Here is an 18,087-nt window from a genome sequence, read left to right as displayed (position 1 = left end):
CTTCTTCCTTCCTTCTCCTTATAAAAAATTAACTGTATCCTTTGAAAAACTTTTTCATATAAATATAGTATTTTTTTTAAAGATTTTATTCATTTATTTGACAGAGAGAGATCACAAGTAGGCAGAGAGGCAGGCAGAGAGAGAGGAGGAAGCAGGCTCCCTGCTGAGCAGAGAGCCCAGTGCGGGGGCTCAATCCCAGGATCATGACCTGAGCTGAAGGCAGAGGCTTTAACCCACTGAGCCACCCAGGCGCCCCATAAATATAGTATTTTATACACTTTTCCCCCATTCCCTTTTACTATGAGTTTGAGATATGTTAAAATGATCCTGGTAAAGTATAAGCCAGGGCATTGTTGGTCATTACCATACAACTACGTATTGTTTAAGGTGCTGTGCTATGTCTTCCCATCACCTTTATTGATTTCTAAAATGAAAATAGTGCTTGTAGAGAATTTACCCTGGAGAGCAGTCGTGGTAGGAGATATTTGGTGAATCTGAGTGTGGATTGCATTATAGGGATAAAATTGGGGCCTGGTGTGAGGAAGTAGAGGGATCAAGTTTTTAAAAAAGCAGTGAACTTGGCGTTGGATCTGTGTTCTAGCTTTAGCTGATACCTTGTATGGCATTGAGCAGGTTAACTTCTTAAATATGAACTTCTTCATTTGTTACATGAGAAAAATAAATAGTCCTATTAAACTGGTCTTATAGTACTGTGAAGGGCAAAGAGAGTAAGAGAATGAATGCCTGAGTAAAACTGTTCTTTGCACATAAATGGAAGGATATGAGTCTTAGCACTTACAGCAGTGTAATTTCATCTATTCATATGCAAAATGAGAACGACAATAGTACTAGTCTCAAAGTGTTTTTTAAGTATTATATGAGATAATCTACATAAAGCATTTAACATAGTGCTTGGCACAGAGCAAGTATTCATTCATTCATTCACTTACTCAACAAATATTTACTGAGTGTTAGTCATGTCCCAGGTGCTCTTCTGGGTTCTCGGAATACACCTGTGAGCAAAATCAATCCAAGTCCCTGTTCTTTGCAAGTTTTTAGGCCAATGAGATAGAATTAATTAAAAATAAATATATAATTGCTACAGTAAGTGCTATGAAGGAAAGGTACGTGAGGCTGTGAGAGTAATGTCAGGAAAGGTGGGCTCTAACTAGGCAAAGGCCAGGGACAGATCGGGGTTGGATTCTGTCAGAAAGAATAGCATTATAAAGTCTACGTAGTGGGTCTATGCAGTGGGTGGTTATGACACAGAGAGTGACAGAAAAAGTAGCTGAGAATCGGGCTGGAAAGATAAGCAGACTGGTAGACAATATCTGTTAGGGGTTCCATCAGGGAAGCAGAATCACTAAGAGTGATATGGAAAAGACATTTATGATAGGAATGAGAAGTTTATAGAGGGCTTGTATCTTCTATCTGGTGGTGGGTCAGCAGGGTTAGCAGTTAGAAGGGACAGCTGAGATGAACTAGATCCCACTAGGATTAATTGGAGCCTGTAGGAATGAAACTAGAGCCTATGCCTGACTCTTACCCTCTCCAGTCTTGACGGTGGGGATGACTTCCAGAAATAGCTGATGTTCTTTGCCAAGAGCTTCACATATGCCTGGTCCAGGGAAGCTGGATGTGTTAGGATTCAGAAACCTGAAGATCTGGCAAGGAGCTGGAGTAACTGCAAGCTCAGTGGCTTCCTATCTCAACAGGGGAGCAAACAAATCATTGTCAAAATGTACAAGCAAACAGAGCATGGTGCCTTATACTGACCTTCAGAGCACAGTGTCTGTTGCTTTACTTGTGCCTTCAAAATTGCATGCAGATTTCTTTTTGGCTAAATAACCTGGAACTAATTTCTAGGAAATATTGTTAGCTTAGTTAAATTGACTAGTACCAAGGGCTTTTTTTTGAAAGGTCTTTCTTGGTCATGAGTGGGCTTTTGAATTTTATCAGATGAGAATTGAAAAGCTATCAAAGGAGTTTAAGCCAGCTAGGGTAGTTGGGGGAAGGAGATGGGAGAGTAACACAACTGATTTGTGATTAGATTTGCATTTTTTTAAATTGAGGTGTAGTTGACATAGTCTTAGATTAGTTTCAGGTATACAATACAGTGATTTGACAACTTTATATATTATGCTCTTCTCACAAGTGTATGTCACTATACAATGCTATTACATTACTATTGATTATATTCCTTATGCTATATCTTTCATCCCCATGACCTACTCAGTCCATAACTGGAAGCCTGTATCTCCCACTTCCTTTCACTCCTTTTTTGCTCACCTCCGTCCCCTCCCCTGTGGCAACCACTATTTGTTCACTGTATTTATGGGTCTGTTTCTACTCTGTTCATTTGTTTTGTTTTTTAGATACCACATATAAGTGAAATCATTTGGTGTTTGTCTTTCTCTGTCTGACTTATTTCACTTTGCTCAATACTTTCTAGCTCCATCCATACTGTTGCAAATAGCAACATTTCATTCTTTTTTTTATGGCTGAGTAATATTCGATTGTGCGCTCACGCACACACACACACACACACACACACACACATTTTTTGAATCTATATGTGGAAAGCGGATTGCAGGGGACTAAGCGTGGGTATCAGTACCTCTATTAGGAACCGAGTGTGGTACAAGTGAGAGACTGATGGCAGCTAGGAGTAGATGTGGAGGTTAAGGGAATGGTGACAAGTAGATGGATTCCAGAGATACTCAGAGGATAAAGAAAATAGGATAGAGATGGAATTACTAGGAGTTGAAAAGAGGAAGGTGCCAAGATCATGAGTTTGGTTTGGATATTTTGGGTTTGTGGTGGCACTGAGAGTATCCAGGTGTAAGTGTTCAGTAAGCAGTATGATATTAACATTAGTCATGGTTATAGTTGTAGATGTATAAGTAGTAGTTGTTAATATTACAGTTGACTTGGTTTCTGGGAGCCTGACATCATTTCTTATTTTTTATTGGTACTCAGTGCACTGCTCATTTCCTAGCATAGAATAGGACTAATTTAAAAAAAATAATAATTTATTTATTTTAGAGAGGGTTAGGGGTGGAGAGGTAGAGGGAGAGAGAGTCTTAAGCAGACTCCGCACTGATCTTGGAACCCAGTATAGGGCTTCATCTGATGACCCTGAGATCATGACCCAAGCCAAAACCAAGAGTCAGATGCTTAACTGACTGGGCCACCTGGGTGCCCCAGGACTAATTTTTTTTATATCCCTCCTTTGCTCATCCACTGCATATTGACATAATCACACATTTTCTACTCTTTTCTGAGGGGTAACCTTTCGACTTCTGTTAATTCTATCTTTTCTTGACTCCTAGAGGACACTCATTGAGGGGTCCGTAAACTTTTCTGTGTGTGGTCAGATGTTTTCTATTATAGCTATTCAATCCTGCCTTTTGAGGGCAAAAGCAGTCTTAGACTGGGATTGTCTATGTTCCACTAAATCTTTATTTATAAAATAAGTAGTGGGCTGGATTTGGTGTGTACACTGTAGTTGGACCCTTGTGCGTAACCCATTAGGCATTTTGTTTCTCTTATATTTTTAATTATCTTTAACCTACTGGCTCTGAAACATTTTTTACTATCATATTCCTCTTCACCAAAACAACAACAACAAAATAAAGAAAACCCAAATCTTTCCTTTAGATCTTCTTTCCATTAAACTTCGTGCCATCTTCCCCCGCCTCCCCTCGTTACTTTTTGAAGGTCATCTCTTCCTCCTATCTAGTAAACTAGTAGTAATCTTTTTCTGTGGCTGTCTGCAAAATAATCACAATTCCACTTTCCTAATGAAATGACTACTTCTTAGTCTTTTTCTTTTTGGATCTTTCCTTCCTTTACTTGTATCTTTGTGGAAGTCTTGTTCTCCCTTGAATTCTGTGACCCTGGAGGAGTCTCCTGCTATTTCTGATGGTTATATATTACTACCTTTTTTTAAAATGAAGCTCACACACACACACACACACACACACACACACACACACACTATGTAACATATAGAATAAACTGCATACATCTTAAGGGTACAGCTTGATGGATTTTTAAGTATGTATACATTTTTGTAAACATCACCTAGGTCAAGATATAGAACATTTCCAGAACCCCAAAATGTTCCTTCATGACTATTCTCACTTAGTGATCCCTGATCCTGCCTAGCAGTGACCTTTATTTTGACTTATATCACATTAAATTTAGTTTTTCCTGTCGTGTACTTCTAGTATAGTTAACAAACAGTGTTATATTAGTTTCAGGCATACAATATAGTGATTCAACAATTCTATAGATTACTCAGTGCTCATCACAGTAGGTGTACTCTTAATCCCCATCACCTATTTCACCCATCCCCCCACCCACTTCCCCTCTGGTAACCATCAGTTTGTTTTTTGTAGCTATGGCTCTGTTTCTTGGCTTGTCTCTTTCTCTCTTTTTTCCTTTGCTCATTTATTCTATTTCTTAAATTTCATATATAAGTGAACTCATCTGGTATTTTTCTTTCTCTGACTGAGTTATTTTACTTAGCATAATACTCTCTAGCTCATGCATGTCACTGCAAATGGCAAGCTTTCATTCTATTTTTATGGCTGAATAATATTCCATTGCCTATATATACCCCATCTTCTTTATCCATCCATCTGTTGATAGATACTTTGGCTATTTCCATAACTTGGTTATTGTAAACATTGCTGCAGTAAACAGAGGTGTATGTATCCCTTTGAATTAGTGGTTTTGTGTTTTTTGGGTAAATGTGGAGTAGCACAATAGAGGGTAGTCCTACTTTTAACTTTCTGAGGAACTGTTTTCCACATTGGTATAGTGGTTTGCATTCCCACCAACAGGGCAGAAAGGTTCCTTTTTCTCCACATCTCACTGACACTTGTTTCTTGTGTTTTTTATTTTAGCCATTCCGACGAGTGCGAGGTGATATCTCGTTGTAGTTTTGATTAGCTTTTCCCTGATGATAAGTGATTTGAACAACTTTTTGTGCGTCTTTTTTGGGTGTTTTCTTTGAAGAAATGTCTCTTCATGTCTCCTGCCCATTTTTAAATTGGATTATTTGTTTTTTGGTGTGTTGATTTGTTTAAATTCTTTATATGTTTTGGATACTTTTTGTTGGATATGTCATTTGCAGTATCTTCTCCCATTAAGTAGGCTGCCTTTTAATTTTATTGATTATTTCCTTTGCTGTGCAGAAGCTTTTTATTTTTGATGTATTCCCAGTAGTTTATTTTTGCTTATATTTCCCATGCCTTCTGAGGCATATTTAGAAAAATATTGCTACGGCTCATGTTAGAGAAATCACTGCCTATGCTCTCTCCTAGGGTTTTTATATTTTCAGGTCTCACATTTAGATCTTTAATCCATTTTGAATTTATTTATGTATATAGTGTTAGAAAGTGGTCCAGTTTTAGTTTTTTCCATTTTTGAACCACATCTAAATGAAATAATACAGAATATATGGACACACTCTTCTGTACCCAGCTTTCTTCACTTATTAGTATACTGTCAGGAGTTCATGTTGTAAATAGCTGTAGTTCATTCTTTTGTATCGTTGTATAGTTCCATCATATGAATATACCGTAGTTTATGTATTCATATTACATTTTGTTAATATTTGGGTTGTTTCAGGTTTGGACTATTATTACTAAAGCTGATATTAACAGTCTTGTCTAGGTCTTTTGGTAGACATATGCCCTTATTGGGATTGTTGACATTTTAATATAGAAAATAACACTAATTGTGAAATGTGAGGGAAAAGCCTTGGCAATAGGATCTGGAATTCTAAGGAGAGTTAGGAACTAGAGGTTCAGCTGGTCTAAATTTCTTCTTTCCATCTCTTCTTTTGTCCTTCACTTACTATTTTTAGGATGTCTAGGACTATTGATGGGTTTTTACAGGGCAGAGGGACTAGAATGGTGAGTTCATTATTGGACATGGCAGAGGCCTCAAAACCTTAACAAGGGAGAGCCAGGGATTGTGTTGCCAAGAGCTAGAAGATAAGAATGAGTGGGCTGTAAGATGGTAGGGCCTAGAAGATGCATTCAGGGATGGGATACTGAGCTGAGAGTCCAGCCAACTCCAGGCAATGCAGTAGAGCTGACAGACAATTAAGGTTCTAGCAGTGGGCCACTGAGGGGTATCCTGTGGATGTGAGCCACATATGACCATTCTCCATCAACTCCATCAAAGTTGCACACACACACAAACCCAATACAAGTAAATACAGAAACCTGCTATGCAAATACAACAAACAATATAAATTATAGTATATTTGCTATGCAATATCAAATCTTCTTCACCACTCCCCTAAACCAGATTGTTGTTCTTAAATCCCCCATATGGAAACTGGATACCAGACCTTGCTAAGAACCAGTGCTAATATTTTAACTTGTTTTTACATGATAGGTCATAGTGGATGGTCTGTTGGTTGAATTTAAAGGCCATGTGTGGAACGGATCCATCAGGTAAAAGATGATTGAAGTCTTGGGGATGAATAATGTAATTTAGGGATAGTTGTTTGAGTTTACGCCCTCAGTGCCTTGCCCATATCCCTGGCACCTTACCACCTCGTTATGCTCTTCCTACTTACAGTTGCCTGCCAATGTCCTCATTTCTTTCCCTAGGGCTTAACAGGACTTTTCTGGGGGCCCTGAGGCTAGGAACCCCTTCCCTGTACAGGCCTCCTTCCCCCAGCTCTCATTCTCACTCCCCCAGGAGGGCTGTAAATGCCATGAAATGAATATGCACTGTACCCCGACCGTGGCCCTCAACCAGTGATTGACTCCTCTTTGGGTTAACTCTGAAGCAGGTATATTTTACACTGGTCTCGGAGTGCTGTAGGGAATTAAACTCCAGCTTCCCGGAGTGTAGCTGGCTTTGTAACTTACACTATATTGGCTGCCTTCTCTTCTCTGTCTCACTTCCCTGCTCCCCTTTCAGTGTTTCTTGCACATCTCCAAATAAACTATTTGTACTTGAATCCTAATTTTAGAATCTGTTTCTGGGGAACTCAAACCAAGGTCTTTTGAATAATACCCACAAATAAAGGCAGGTAAAGGAAGAACTGCAGACTATTTATTTATTTATTTTTGATTAACAATTACTTTAACTTCCAACTGCTGCCTGGAGTATCTATGTAGGCATGCTGTTGATAATCTCAAACCTGACATGGCCAAACTGAACTCAGCACTTAAAAAACAGTTACTCCCACTCTCATTAGGAAAAAAAAAAAGATTTCTAGGATTTTACTTTCTTTCCATTTGTCTCTAAAAGGATTTTTTTTTAAAACATTTTATTTATTTATTTGACAGAGAGAGAGAGATCACAAGTAGGCAGAGAGAGAGGGGGAAGCAGGCTCGCTGCTGAGCAGAGAGCCCGATGTGGGGCTTGATCCCAAGACCCTGAGATCATGACCTGAGCTGAAGGCTTCAACCCACTGAGCCACCCAGGCACCCCTTTAAAAGGAAAATTTTTAAAATGAATTTAGTATGTACTGTATGTTCCTAATTTTTCTGATTTGGGGTGTGAATAGCACTTCAAAACAAATGTAAATGATACCGTAACTTCACTGCTAGCTATTTTTACTTGATGATCTGATCTTGGCTTGAATTCCTGGAATCAAGTAATGATTTACTCTAGAAGTGTTAACCTCTAGAAGGTTGTTTAGTAAATATTCCATGTGCCAAAATAAATGCAAAATGTAATTCATACTCAATACTTGTCTACTACTTAGGAATCAGTCTCTTTTGGAATTAGCCCATTTTATAGATCTATTTTAAGAGATTTTTATTAATACTGTATAGAAAAATTTATCCTGACAAATGGATTTGTAATCAAGTATTTCCATATCTTTGCTTTAAAATATTCTGAACTTTCACAAAACAAATGGAATGTGACATGTAAAGCAAATAGATGATGAATATAATATCCCAGCTGAAGTATATTTATTTAGGTTTAGTGAATTAAAATGGACTTTCTACAATTTTATCACTCGTTCATTAATGAGAAAATAAATGATATTATACAATTTATTGTGAATCATTTGTATTCTTTCTCAAATAATTATGCCTCCCACATGAGTAAAAATTCTTCATAGCCAGTTTAAAAGATTTTAATTTATTTATTTGACAGAGAGAGATCACAAGTAGGCAGAGAGGGAGGCAGAGTGAGAGAGGGATGGGGAAGCGGGCTCCCCACTGAGCGGAGATCCCAATGCGGGTCTTGATCCTAGGACCTCAAAGGCACAGGCTTTAAGCCATTGAGCCACCCAGGCACCCCTTCATAGCCTGTTTAAATGATCATACAATAACTCATTGTTTGGCTTTATCATAATTTACTAAATTTCTTTATTGGATACATTTAAGTTGTTTTCAGTTACAGCTGTAAATAATGTCTTGATGTACATCCCTGTTCACTAATATGCCTCAACATTTTGGGTGATTTCATTAGGATGGATTTTCCTAGAAATGGAATTATGAAGTCAGGAGCTTAAATGCATACATAATTTAGATTTTTGCTCTATTTTTAATTGCTTCCTAGAATATGTTCTTTAGTGAGTGAAAAAAATTATAAGCTACCTTAAAATGAGTGAATTAATAACATGCTGGTTTGAGTTTGGTTTCAGTTATTGGGATTTTAATTTATTATGTTCAGTTTTCTAATGTTAATAGTACTAAAGTCATGGATTATTCTTAAAGTGATAACTTATGTACACAAAGCAATATGTTTAATTTTTTGTTATATGAGATATTACTTATAAATGACATTTCAAATTTATTGATGTAACATTGATTGGAGTCAGTATTATCTAGAGAGTAAACTGGGAAATTTAACCATTATCTGTCATAACCAGCTTGTTCTAGTGTATTTGCATCCTCTCTGGAAACCTAAATATTTTATTTACCAGATTACTTTATTACTTCATGGTCATTTTACTAACCGTATACCTGAGTAAAGTAATGTAACCAAGAAAGCACTAACATTGAATATCATCAAATGGATGTTCTTGACAAATTTCTAAGAATATACATGTTTGCTTTCAGATAATAATTGTAAACAATAAAAAGGAGTAGAATTTTTTTGCAACAATTGTTTAAAATTATTAATTTAATTCAAGACATTTATGGAGTGCCTATGATTCTCAGAAGGTATTTGTGAATTCAAGGGAAAATTGCTCTTGTGTATAAATTTTTCTCAACATAGACTTTATATTGAAATAAACATCTGTTAATCTTTAACTCATTCTTGTTAGTAAGAAGAATAAATTATATAAAAATAAATTATAAAATTGAAGCATCAGCAGGGAGAACTTCTTTAATGTTTATTATTAACTTTACATCTTTAATGTTTATTATGAATATTCCTCACTGCAACTTACCACCTCTTTGGGTGAAGGAAAATTCCATTTCCCAGCCTTATAGATTGAGATTAGGAAGTCAGTGTTCTCATTTTTCTTTGACAGCAAAAGATGGGACTTCTGTTGGGGGGATAACCTTTCTCAGCCTAAGCTGAGAAAAATAACTGTGTTCCCTAGCCTCAGGTGTTAGAAGAGGCCAAAAGAAGTGGTAATTTTCCAGTCCAGTATCCTACTGACTTTTATTAGTGTTTGTAATAAAACCTGTTCTGCTTGGAGCTCAGCTCCTTTATAGTCTCATCTACCTAGAACCCAGTTGAGAGTTAAGAAGTAGATATAACTGTTGCCTGCAAAGCAGAAGTGGAGTGATGTCTTCATTGAAAACATGAATTTAGGTATAATCTGTTTGCCTTTGAATCTCATACTAAAATTCTTATCCCTGTAGTGGGTGGGTGAGGAGTAGAGGTGATGAGTAAGGAGAGCAGAGAAACTGGCAGGCAACTTCCTTGGGGATTAGGTGTGATAGAGGGTAGGTACCCAGGATTGTGCTATTTTTCTGGTGCAATAATGTTGGCCAGGGTCACAACCACATGCAACCATGATAGTGGCTTTCTCTGATTTTTGCCATAGAGCTTGCTTTCCTTTTTGACAGAGCCTGTAGGCATGATGCATTCCCACTCTTTGCTCCAAATCAGGTAAGTTCCCTGAAGCAGCAAAACTGCTGCCTTTCATGCTTTGCCCAGCCCAGGTAGAACAGCTGTGCAGATGGAAGTGGAGGGGGCTTTGGTATGGGGATGGCTCCAAGCTCAAATGCCACTTCCTCTGTTCTTACCCCAAGTTCAGTAGTTCTTGTTGAATAAAGCTTTCTTGTAAGCCTTTGGGCTTTTTCTAGGCTCCTGAAAAGAGCTGGGACAATTTTGTGCCATTTTATCATTGTTTTTGGAGAGAGGAATTGCTGAACTCCTCACTCTACTGTTTTGGAAGTTCTGCATTCTGGGTCCAATTTTTATTTTTATTTATTTTTAAAATTTCTTTTCAGTGTTCCAGAATTCATTGTTTATGCACCACACAAGCCCTCTAAATACCCACCACCAGGTTAACCCAACCTCCCACCCCCCGGCACTCCAAAACCCTCAGGTTGTTTTTCAGAGTCCACAGTCTCTCATGGTTTGTCTCCCTCTCCAGTTTCCCCCAACTCTCTTCTCCTCTCCATCTCCCCAGGTCCTCCGTGTTATTCCTTATGCTCCACAAATAAGCGAAACCATATGATAATTGACTCTCTCTGCTTGACTTACTTCACTCAGCATAATCTCTTCCAGTCCTGTCCATGTTGCTACAAAAGTTGGGTATTCATCCTTTCTGATGGAGGCATAATACTCCATAGTGTATATGGACCACATCTTCCTTATCCATTCATCCATCGAAGGGCATCTTGGTTCTTTCCACAGTTTGGCGATGGTGGCCTTTGCTGCTATGAACATTGGGGTACGGATTTCCCTTCTTTTCACTACATCTGTATCTGTATCTGGGTCCAATTTTAATTGGAATGTTGGAAGTTATATTTTGAATGAGACCTGAGTAGAAAAACATTCTAGATCATGAATGCTCTAAATTATATTTTTTTGTGGTCAAAGATTATAGAATTTTAGAGCTAGAGGAGGTCTTAATTCCATTTTCTCTTTTTTTCAGATTAATAATTGGAAACATGAGTGCCTTGTGCAGTTATGACAGATTGTTGGTGTCAGAACTGGGTTTGGAAATGGATCATTCACAAGGCAGTCATTGCTTCCTCTTTCCCCGTGAGGGACAGGTACTGACATCCTTTCTCTGCAGGCTCAACTCTTTGCCCCTGAGCTAATCCTGCCCAAATCAAAGAGTACAGGAAGATCCTCAGCCCTGCTGTTGAGTGAGGTCTTGTATGAGTTGTGCTGCCTTGAACTACAAGCTCAGGGTTGGGGCCCAGCAATTGTATTTAAGCTCTCCAGGAGATTCTGGTACACATTTAATTTTGAGAACTGCTAGCATAGAGTAAAAGCCTACAGTGTCTTTGAAGTTGTCATTAGTTCTACACACTAGAAATTCCGATAGTCAATAGACTATTTTTCATCACAGTTAAGATTATGTTCATTGTAAGACACATTGTTCTTTTATTTACTTGGGGAAAAAACGCCTCTGCAATTTCAATTATGGAATAGCTCTTTCTTAGTATAATTATATCATGTTGGAAGAGCCTTTTGAAAGGTAAATTTTAAAAATGTCATTACTTTATACATACAAAAAAGGAAAATGTAAGTAAAATAAATTGATCAAAGCATTCCTTAAACTTCTTCCAATTCAAAGACAGATACTTCAATGTCTCCTTCATTCATTGTGCGTGTTCTTCCAGACATCATCATCCTCTGTGTCATGGAAAGTTGGTGTTGCAACATTTCATAAAAGAGTGTTCCATTATTATTATACATCTGAGTTTTTCTCTCAGCGCCTGGCATGGATTCGGCTAATTTTGATGTATAGGCACAGGCCTATGATAGCCGCTCAGGACTGCCACCTGGCTGTCCGTGATGATAAGGTGCATCACAATTTCAGATGTTTTTAAATTTTTAAGAAACCAAACAGTATAGCTGAGAATCAAAGAATACGGTGGTAATTATGGAGTAGTCTTTTAACTACTCATTTCCTCACTTGTATTCTAGAGATAAATCCCATAAATCATTCTTTAGACAGTTGTATGATTCATTCTTTTTATAATAATGTACCATCTATTGTTTAGGCCTTGGTTATATTTAGGCTGGTATATAATTTTCTCCAGAAACTTCTTGCCTTAAAGAGTATTTCAAAATAGATTTTTAGTCTCATGAAATGTAGCTGACCCCATAGAAAAATGAATATATCAGGCTTCCCTAGAGAAATAGAACCAGTAATACACACATGCACACACACGTAAAGAGAGGTAGGAACAGATGGAAATGGGGTGAGAGACAGAGAGAGAATAAATGAGTATGAATTGGGTTATTTGATTATGGAGGTTGACAGGTCCAAAATGTGCAGCGTAGGTTGTCAAGCTGGGACCCAGGGAAGAGCTGATGTTGCAGCTCAAGTCCAAAGGTAGTCAAAGGCTTGGGCGCCTGGGTGGCTCAGTGGGTTAAGCTTCTGCCTTCAGCTTAGGTCATAGTCTCAGGGTCCTGGGATTGAGGCCCACATAGGGCTCTCTGCTCAGCAGGGAGCCTGCTTCCCCCTCTCGCTCTGCCTGCCTCTCTGCCTACTTGTGATCTCTCTCTGTGTGTCAAATAAATAAATAAAATCTTAAAAAAAAAAAAAAGGATAGTCAAAGGCTGAATTTCCTCTTTTCTTGGGGGACCTCCGTGTGCTTTTTCTTAAGGCCTTCAGGTAATTGAATGAGGCCCACCCACATTTTGAAGATGTGTAGAGCTGTGGAGAATGCTGCATATATGCCCTGCCCAGAGGGTTATATTATAGCTGTTTAAAGAAGATATTCAAATGAATGTTTATTAAAGACAATAGCAGAAAGCAATAATGTAGATAGAGACAGTATTTAAAATTGCATATCAAGTATATAATGTTATTGCTTTTTTTTTTCTTTTTCATATCATTTATGAAAGCGAACCTGTTTTTTTTTTCAATAGATTGATTGGGAAAATAAAAATGAAGCTTTTAAAAATAATCTGGTAGGGGACGCCTGGGTGGCTCAGTTGGTTAAGCGGCTGCCTTCGGCTCAGGCCATGATCCCAGCGTCCTGGGATCGAGTCCCACATCGGGCTCCTTGCTCGGCAGGGAGCCTGCTTCTCCCTCTGCCTCTGCCTGCCTCTCTGTCTGCCTGGGCTTGCTCGCTTTCTCTCCCTCTATCACTGGCAAAAAAAAAAAAAAAAAAAAAAAAAAAATCTGGTAGTATAAAATCTAGTAATGTAACAGTCACCAAAGCCAGTTCAAGATAGAAGTAGATGAAAATTCTGCAATACGTTGATTAAAGTTGTTCTAAATAATGCACCTTTTTTTTTTTTTTTTTTCTAGTCAGGTTTGTATACATGGATAATTTTGAATACTAGGCAAGATTTAAAAATAGTTAACCCAATCTAATGAGGCATAACTGAAAATCAGCTTTGTTGATTTAGTATAATATTTAACTTATGACACTGAGACACATGTTATAGATGTTATATATGTTTACATATGTAATTTTATAGATATTTTGGGTCAACTTTCATTCTTGGGTATATTTATATTGATATAGTTGTATATCATATATGTTTTGGATGAATTCTTTTCTTTTGGGTAGTTTGGGATTTACTAATTAACTTTGCTAAAAGAAAATGTAGATAGTGAAAGCCGGGCACAATTTTTTTTTTTTCCCTCACAAGAGCACCTTATGAAATGATTAGCATTAAAAAATGTTTATTGCCTTAATTAGAAATGTAATGAAATAATGAAGGGATAAGTACACTTTTAAACAGATATTTGATAGTGTTTACTTATTCCATGTATAAAGGAAATGGAGAGGCCAAGAAAGAAAGAACAATTCGAAAATAAATTCATTTACTATTTGAGAGTATAGCATCTGTAGATATATATTACTGCTCTCTGGTTAACTTCAGGTACTGCTTCTGTTCTGTGTTCCATTATTGTTCATTAGAATAAAGGACAAAAATAGTTCTTTCCTTTGCATTTCCATAAAAGGACTAGTTTCACATTAACGATTACAGCTCCAGATAGATGGTGTTTTTAAATGCCTGGAATGACTTTCGGGAAATATTCGTATTTTAAAATAAGCTAAACTTACTGAAACGTAGTTAAGTTTAATTAGTTTTCTTAATAGTGGGCCTGTTAGATAAAGGCTATTAGTATTTTATTTCTCTACAAAGATTGGCCTTATAAATTTATTTTGCACCTAGAAACAAAATAATTGTATTATTCTTTCCTCCCTTAAGATCTAACTGTTTTACACATCTTAGTTTGGCTGATGGAGACAGGCAGAGCATTATATGAACTCAGCCTGTGTATTTTCTTTTTTCTGTATGGGTTTTCTGAACCTTGACTGCATGACTCTCAGACCATGGCATAATTTTACTGGGATTTAATTTCATTTATAGGGATTTGAAAGCTGTGACAAATTTATCTGATTCTAGAAGTTAATACCATTGAAAATTTCTTATCTTAAACTCAAAACCTCCTAACAAATAGTATTCCTCTGATACGGCAGCTCTGCAGTTTAGCTCCTATATTTCAGACTCTGCGTTTGAGATTGAGGAATATGTAAATTGAAAGACATTTTTAAAGCTGCTGCCTGGGAGCCAGTTGTCTCATGGAGGAAACGTAAATGAAGCCTCCTTTTATTTCATTTGAGTTGTGGCATTTTGTGCAAGGACATTTGAGGTAATTCTCTTTATTGAAAAAACAGAATTAAAAATGGAACCTAAATTCATTATTATTTGTATTGGTTAGTAACTTGGTTGAAGCAAAAAAGAAATTTTTTAGTTTCTGTTGCTGGAAAGTTTGGGAACGTGTTATCTATCTTTCTCTCTGCCTTCTTTATATGGCTCCATCCTTAGGTTCTGTGTAGGCACGAGATGGGGACCAGCAGTACCATCTCAGATTCACATCCGGCTCAAAAGAGAAGCTATATACTTTAAGAATCTGGAAATGAGTTCTGGGCTTGACTCTTGCTGGTCTCAGTTGGATCCTGTGTTTGTCTCTGAACCAGTTCCATGGCCAGGAAGATGGGATTCCACAGTTATTTTAGATCTAAGTCATTTGTCCAGCATTGGAGCCAGGATTGGCATCAACTCCATCTAAAGCACATAGATTGAAGGGGAATAGTGCTTTACCAGTGGATATCCAGATTACTGTTCACAGGAGATAGCTGAGTGTGGGCTGTGGCAAAAGTGATACGTCCAAAGGCACTGTGCTCAAGACTGCACATTTAGGCTGATATTTCTTTTTCAGAAACCAAAACAATAATTTGTATTGACATAGTGTGTCCATTACAAGGTGCATTTAGATGGGGAGAACAGAAACTTAAAATAATAATGGCTTAACAAGATGGCGGTTTACTTTCTCTGGATGTAGGCAGTCCAAGACTGATGTAGCATTTCCAAGATGAAACCAAGTTTCTTTGAATTGCTGAAGCTCCTGCAGTTGCATTTATGTTCCAGGGTGGAAGGGGGGGAAGCAAGTAAATGAGTGTCTACCAACTGTCAACCTTCCTACTCAACAATTTAGACTTTTCTCTCATTAACTAGGAATTGGTCACATGACCATATACACTTGTAAGGAAGTCTGGGAAATGTGGTTATTCATACTGGCACAAATGCCACCCTTACCAACCCAGCAAGTATTTTGTTAGTATGGAAGAACTAGTGGATGGCTATTAGGCAGGTAGCTAGTGGTTTTTCAACATGTGTTATTAACTGATATGGATGACATAGGAGGCTTATTTAACCACCCTATGAATTTTATATATATAAGATTTAAAACTATTTTAGAAGTAGATAGAAATATAGATAATAAAACTAATCATACCCTAAAACTGGTAACAAGGTGTGCAGTGAATTGGTGTCAAATAAGAGAGTCAAAGTAAGAGTTAACAATGGTTCTGACTGGGGCACCTGGGTGACTCAGTCAGTTAAACTTTTGCCTTCAGCTCAGGTCATGATGTGAGGGTCCTGGGATTGAGCCTAGGGTTGGGCTCCCTGCTCAGCTGGGAGTCTGCTTCTCTCCCTTTCTTTCTCTGTTCCCCCCCACCCCCCACCCTACTTATTCATTCTCTCTCTCTCTCTCTCTCACAAATAAGTAAAAAAAACCTTACACAACAAGAGATGATTCTAATTTATCTGCCTATTGAATGTTTGGCTGTAGTGATGTCCTCTGCCAAGATAAGGAACATAAGAGGAAGTGCCAGGTTTTCAGGGGAAGTTAAAGAGTTAAGTTTTGGACATTTAAAACTATAAATGTTGGTATCATATGACATTCGGGTGATGTCATTTGTTCACCAGCTAAGCAGCTGCACATTTTGATATCTATTGTGCATTTTCTGGCACAGAACAGAGAACTGAATATTTTAGAAATTTTCCGCTTCTTTTACCTTGTGATCTAGGTTACTGAAAGTTAGGGAGAGCTGCATCTCCAGGACCACAGTTCCAACTCCATAGCTTAGAACAAGAGAAGTCTTGCTGTAGTCAAGCACAGGTTGGGGCTTTTGAGGATGTGAGGCTCAACTGTATTAGACTGGTATTGTTCTCTGCAGGACAAGGGATGAGAGGAGGCAAATGGATTCACAAAAGTGAGTGAGATATGCAAAACTTAACTGATAGCATTACGTGTTATTCCTAAGGAGCAAGTGAGACTTTTTTTTAGGCTACTGAGAATTAGATAGAACTGCAGGATTATATTCTAAAGGAAATAAACCCGTAATGGCTTTTGACTCTACTTAAGCATTTTATGAAAGCACCTTGTCTTTTGTCCCTTTATTAACTGAATTATGGATGTTAATCTTTTTGAAATTTATTTAGTTCAACATTTACTAAATAAGCCCTTTTCATAATTCTAAGTACTGAAAATAAAACAGCAATTAATAAGGGAACAGTGACTTCAAGGTATGCTGTACTATCAATACCTATTTATTAGTTTTTTTTTCATGTCATACTAGGCTAAATTTCCAAGATAAGACATTCCACAAAGCTTAGTGGATGGTTTTTTGTGGATGCTGCAATTTAACCAAAAACATTAAACAAATAAGAAGCAGGCGAAAGCAATTTGGAAAACAAGCAGTATGTTAGAGGAAGCTACTGTTGATCAAAGTCAATTTTAATTGTAACTAGAATGAATAAATAGTTCTTCTGTTTATTCTTATATAATGTCACACTTGGCCTCTTTCAGGTTTTTGGAAGTGGTTGATCAAATGTTTTTTTCAGGTCTAAAACACTACAGATCTAGCCTTTGGGAATATACCCACTCTGAGAAAGGGATACAAAAGTTTCTATGTTCAGGGAGTAAGTAGCTTCTCTGAAAACCTTTTTAATTTGTACACACAATGAGTGGTGCCAATGTATTATTGTTAGGACTGTTGTTTGGGTGATGTCATTTGTTCACCAGTCAGGCAGCTGGGCATTTTGAAAATCTATTGTAATTTCTTGGCAGAGAGCACAGAAATGGGAGCCATTGGCTTTGGAATGGACCTTTCTGTGTTTAATTAAAACTATTTTATATATAAAAGTAGAGGTTTTCCTTATCTACAGTCAGTCACTAATTCTGTTGTGTTCTTTTCTTTTTTTTTTTTTTTCTGTCTGTCCTTTCCTACAAATATAAAATTGATACCATCTTACCCTTCAAAGTGACTCTTCTTTCTTCAGGCATTCTCTTGATGAATGATACCATCTTCTACCCAGTTCCTCTAAACCATAAATCTGCAAGTCTTCTGAGATTACTTTTCATTTATTGATCACCAACTTCTGTTCAGGTTCTATAGTAACAGTATTCTTTGGCCCTGTGTCTTTTGCTTCTATCTGTGCACAGGCTCGTACCATCTCTCTTCTGGACTTTTGTAACCCCCTCTTAGGACCCTGTCTCCATTCTTGCCCCTCCCCCATCCAGTGCTCATGATTACTGTCAGCGTAATCTATTAAAAAGAAAATTGGATTGTGTTACTCCTCTTTAAGTCTGTCAGTGACTCCGCATTACTGGTGAGTCAGGATCAGACCTAAGTTTCCAAC

The 18,087-nt window shown here is 37.5% G+C and overlaps 1 protein-coding gene across 8 annotated transcripts in view; it reads left to right on the top strand.

Moving 5' to 3' along the window:
* TTLL7 (tubulin tyrosine ligase like 7) overlaps window positions 1–18,087 on the top strand; it is a 149,595-nt gene that overhangs the window by 24,375 nt on the left and 107,133 nt on the right. The window contains exon 1 of one of the 8 annotated variants that reach the window (XM_059135636.1): window positions 6,455–6,476. The exons of the other annotated variants lie outside the window; for them this stretch is intronic. The gene's annotated coding sequence lies outside the window, so the exon portion shown is untranslated. Of the gene's footprint in view, window positions 1–6,454; window positions 6,477–18,087 lie in introns of those variants that run through there. 8 annotated transcript variants of the gene reach the window in all.

This window comes from Mustela lutreola, chromosome 10 (assembly GCF_030435805.1).
Source record: "Mustela lutreola isolate mMusLut2 chromosome 10, mMusLut2.pri, whole genome shotgun sequence".
NCBI classification, from domain to species: domain Eukaryota; kingdom Metazoa; phylum Chordata; class Mammalia; order Carnivora; family Mustelidae; genus Mustela; species Mustela lutreola.
This window is presented reverse-complemented; position numbering and strand designations above follow the sequence as displayed.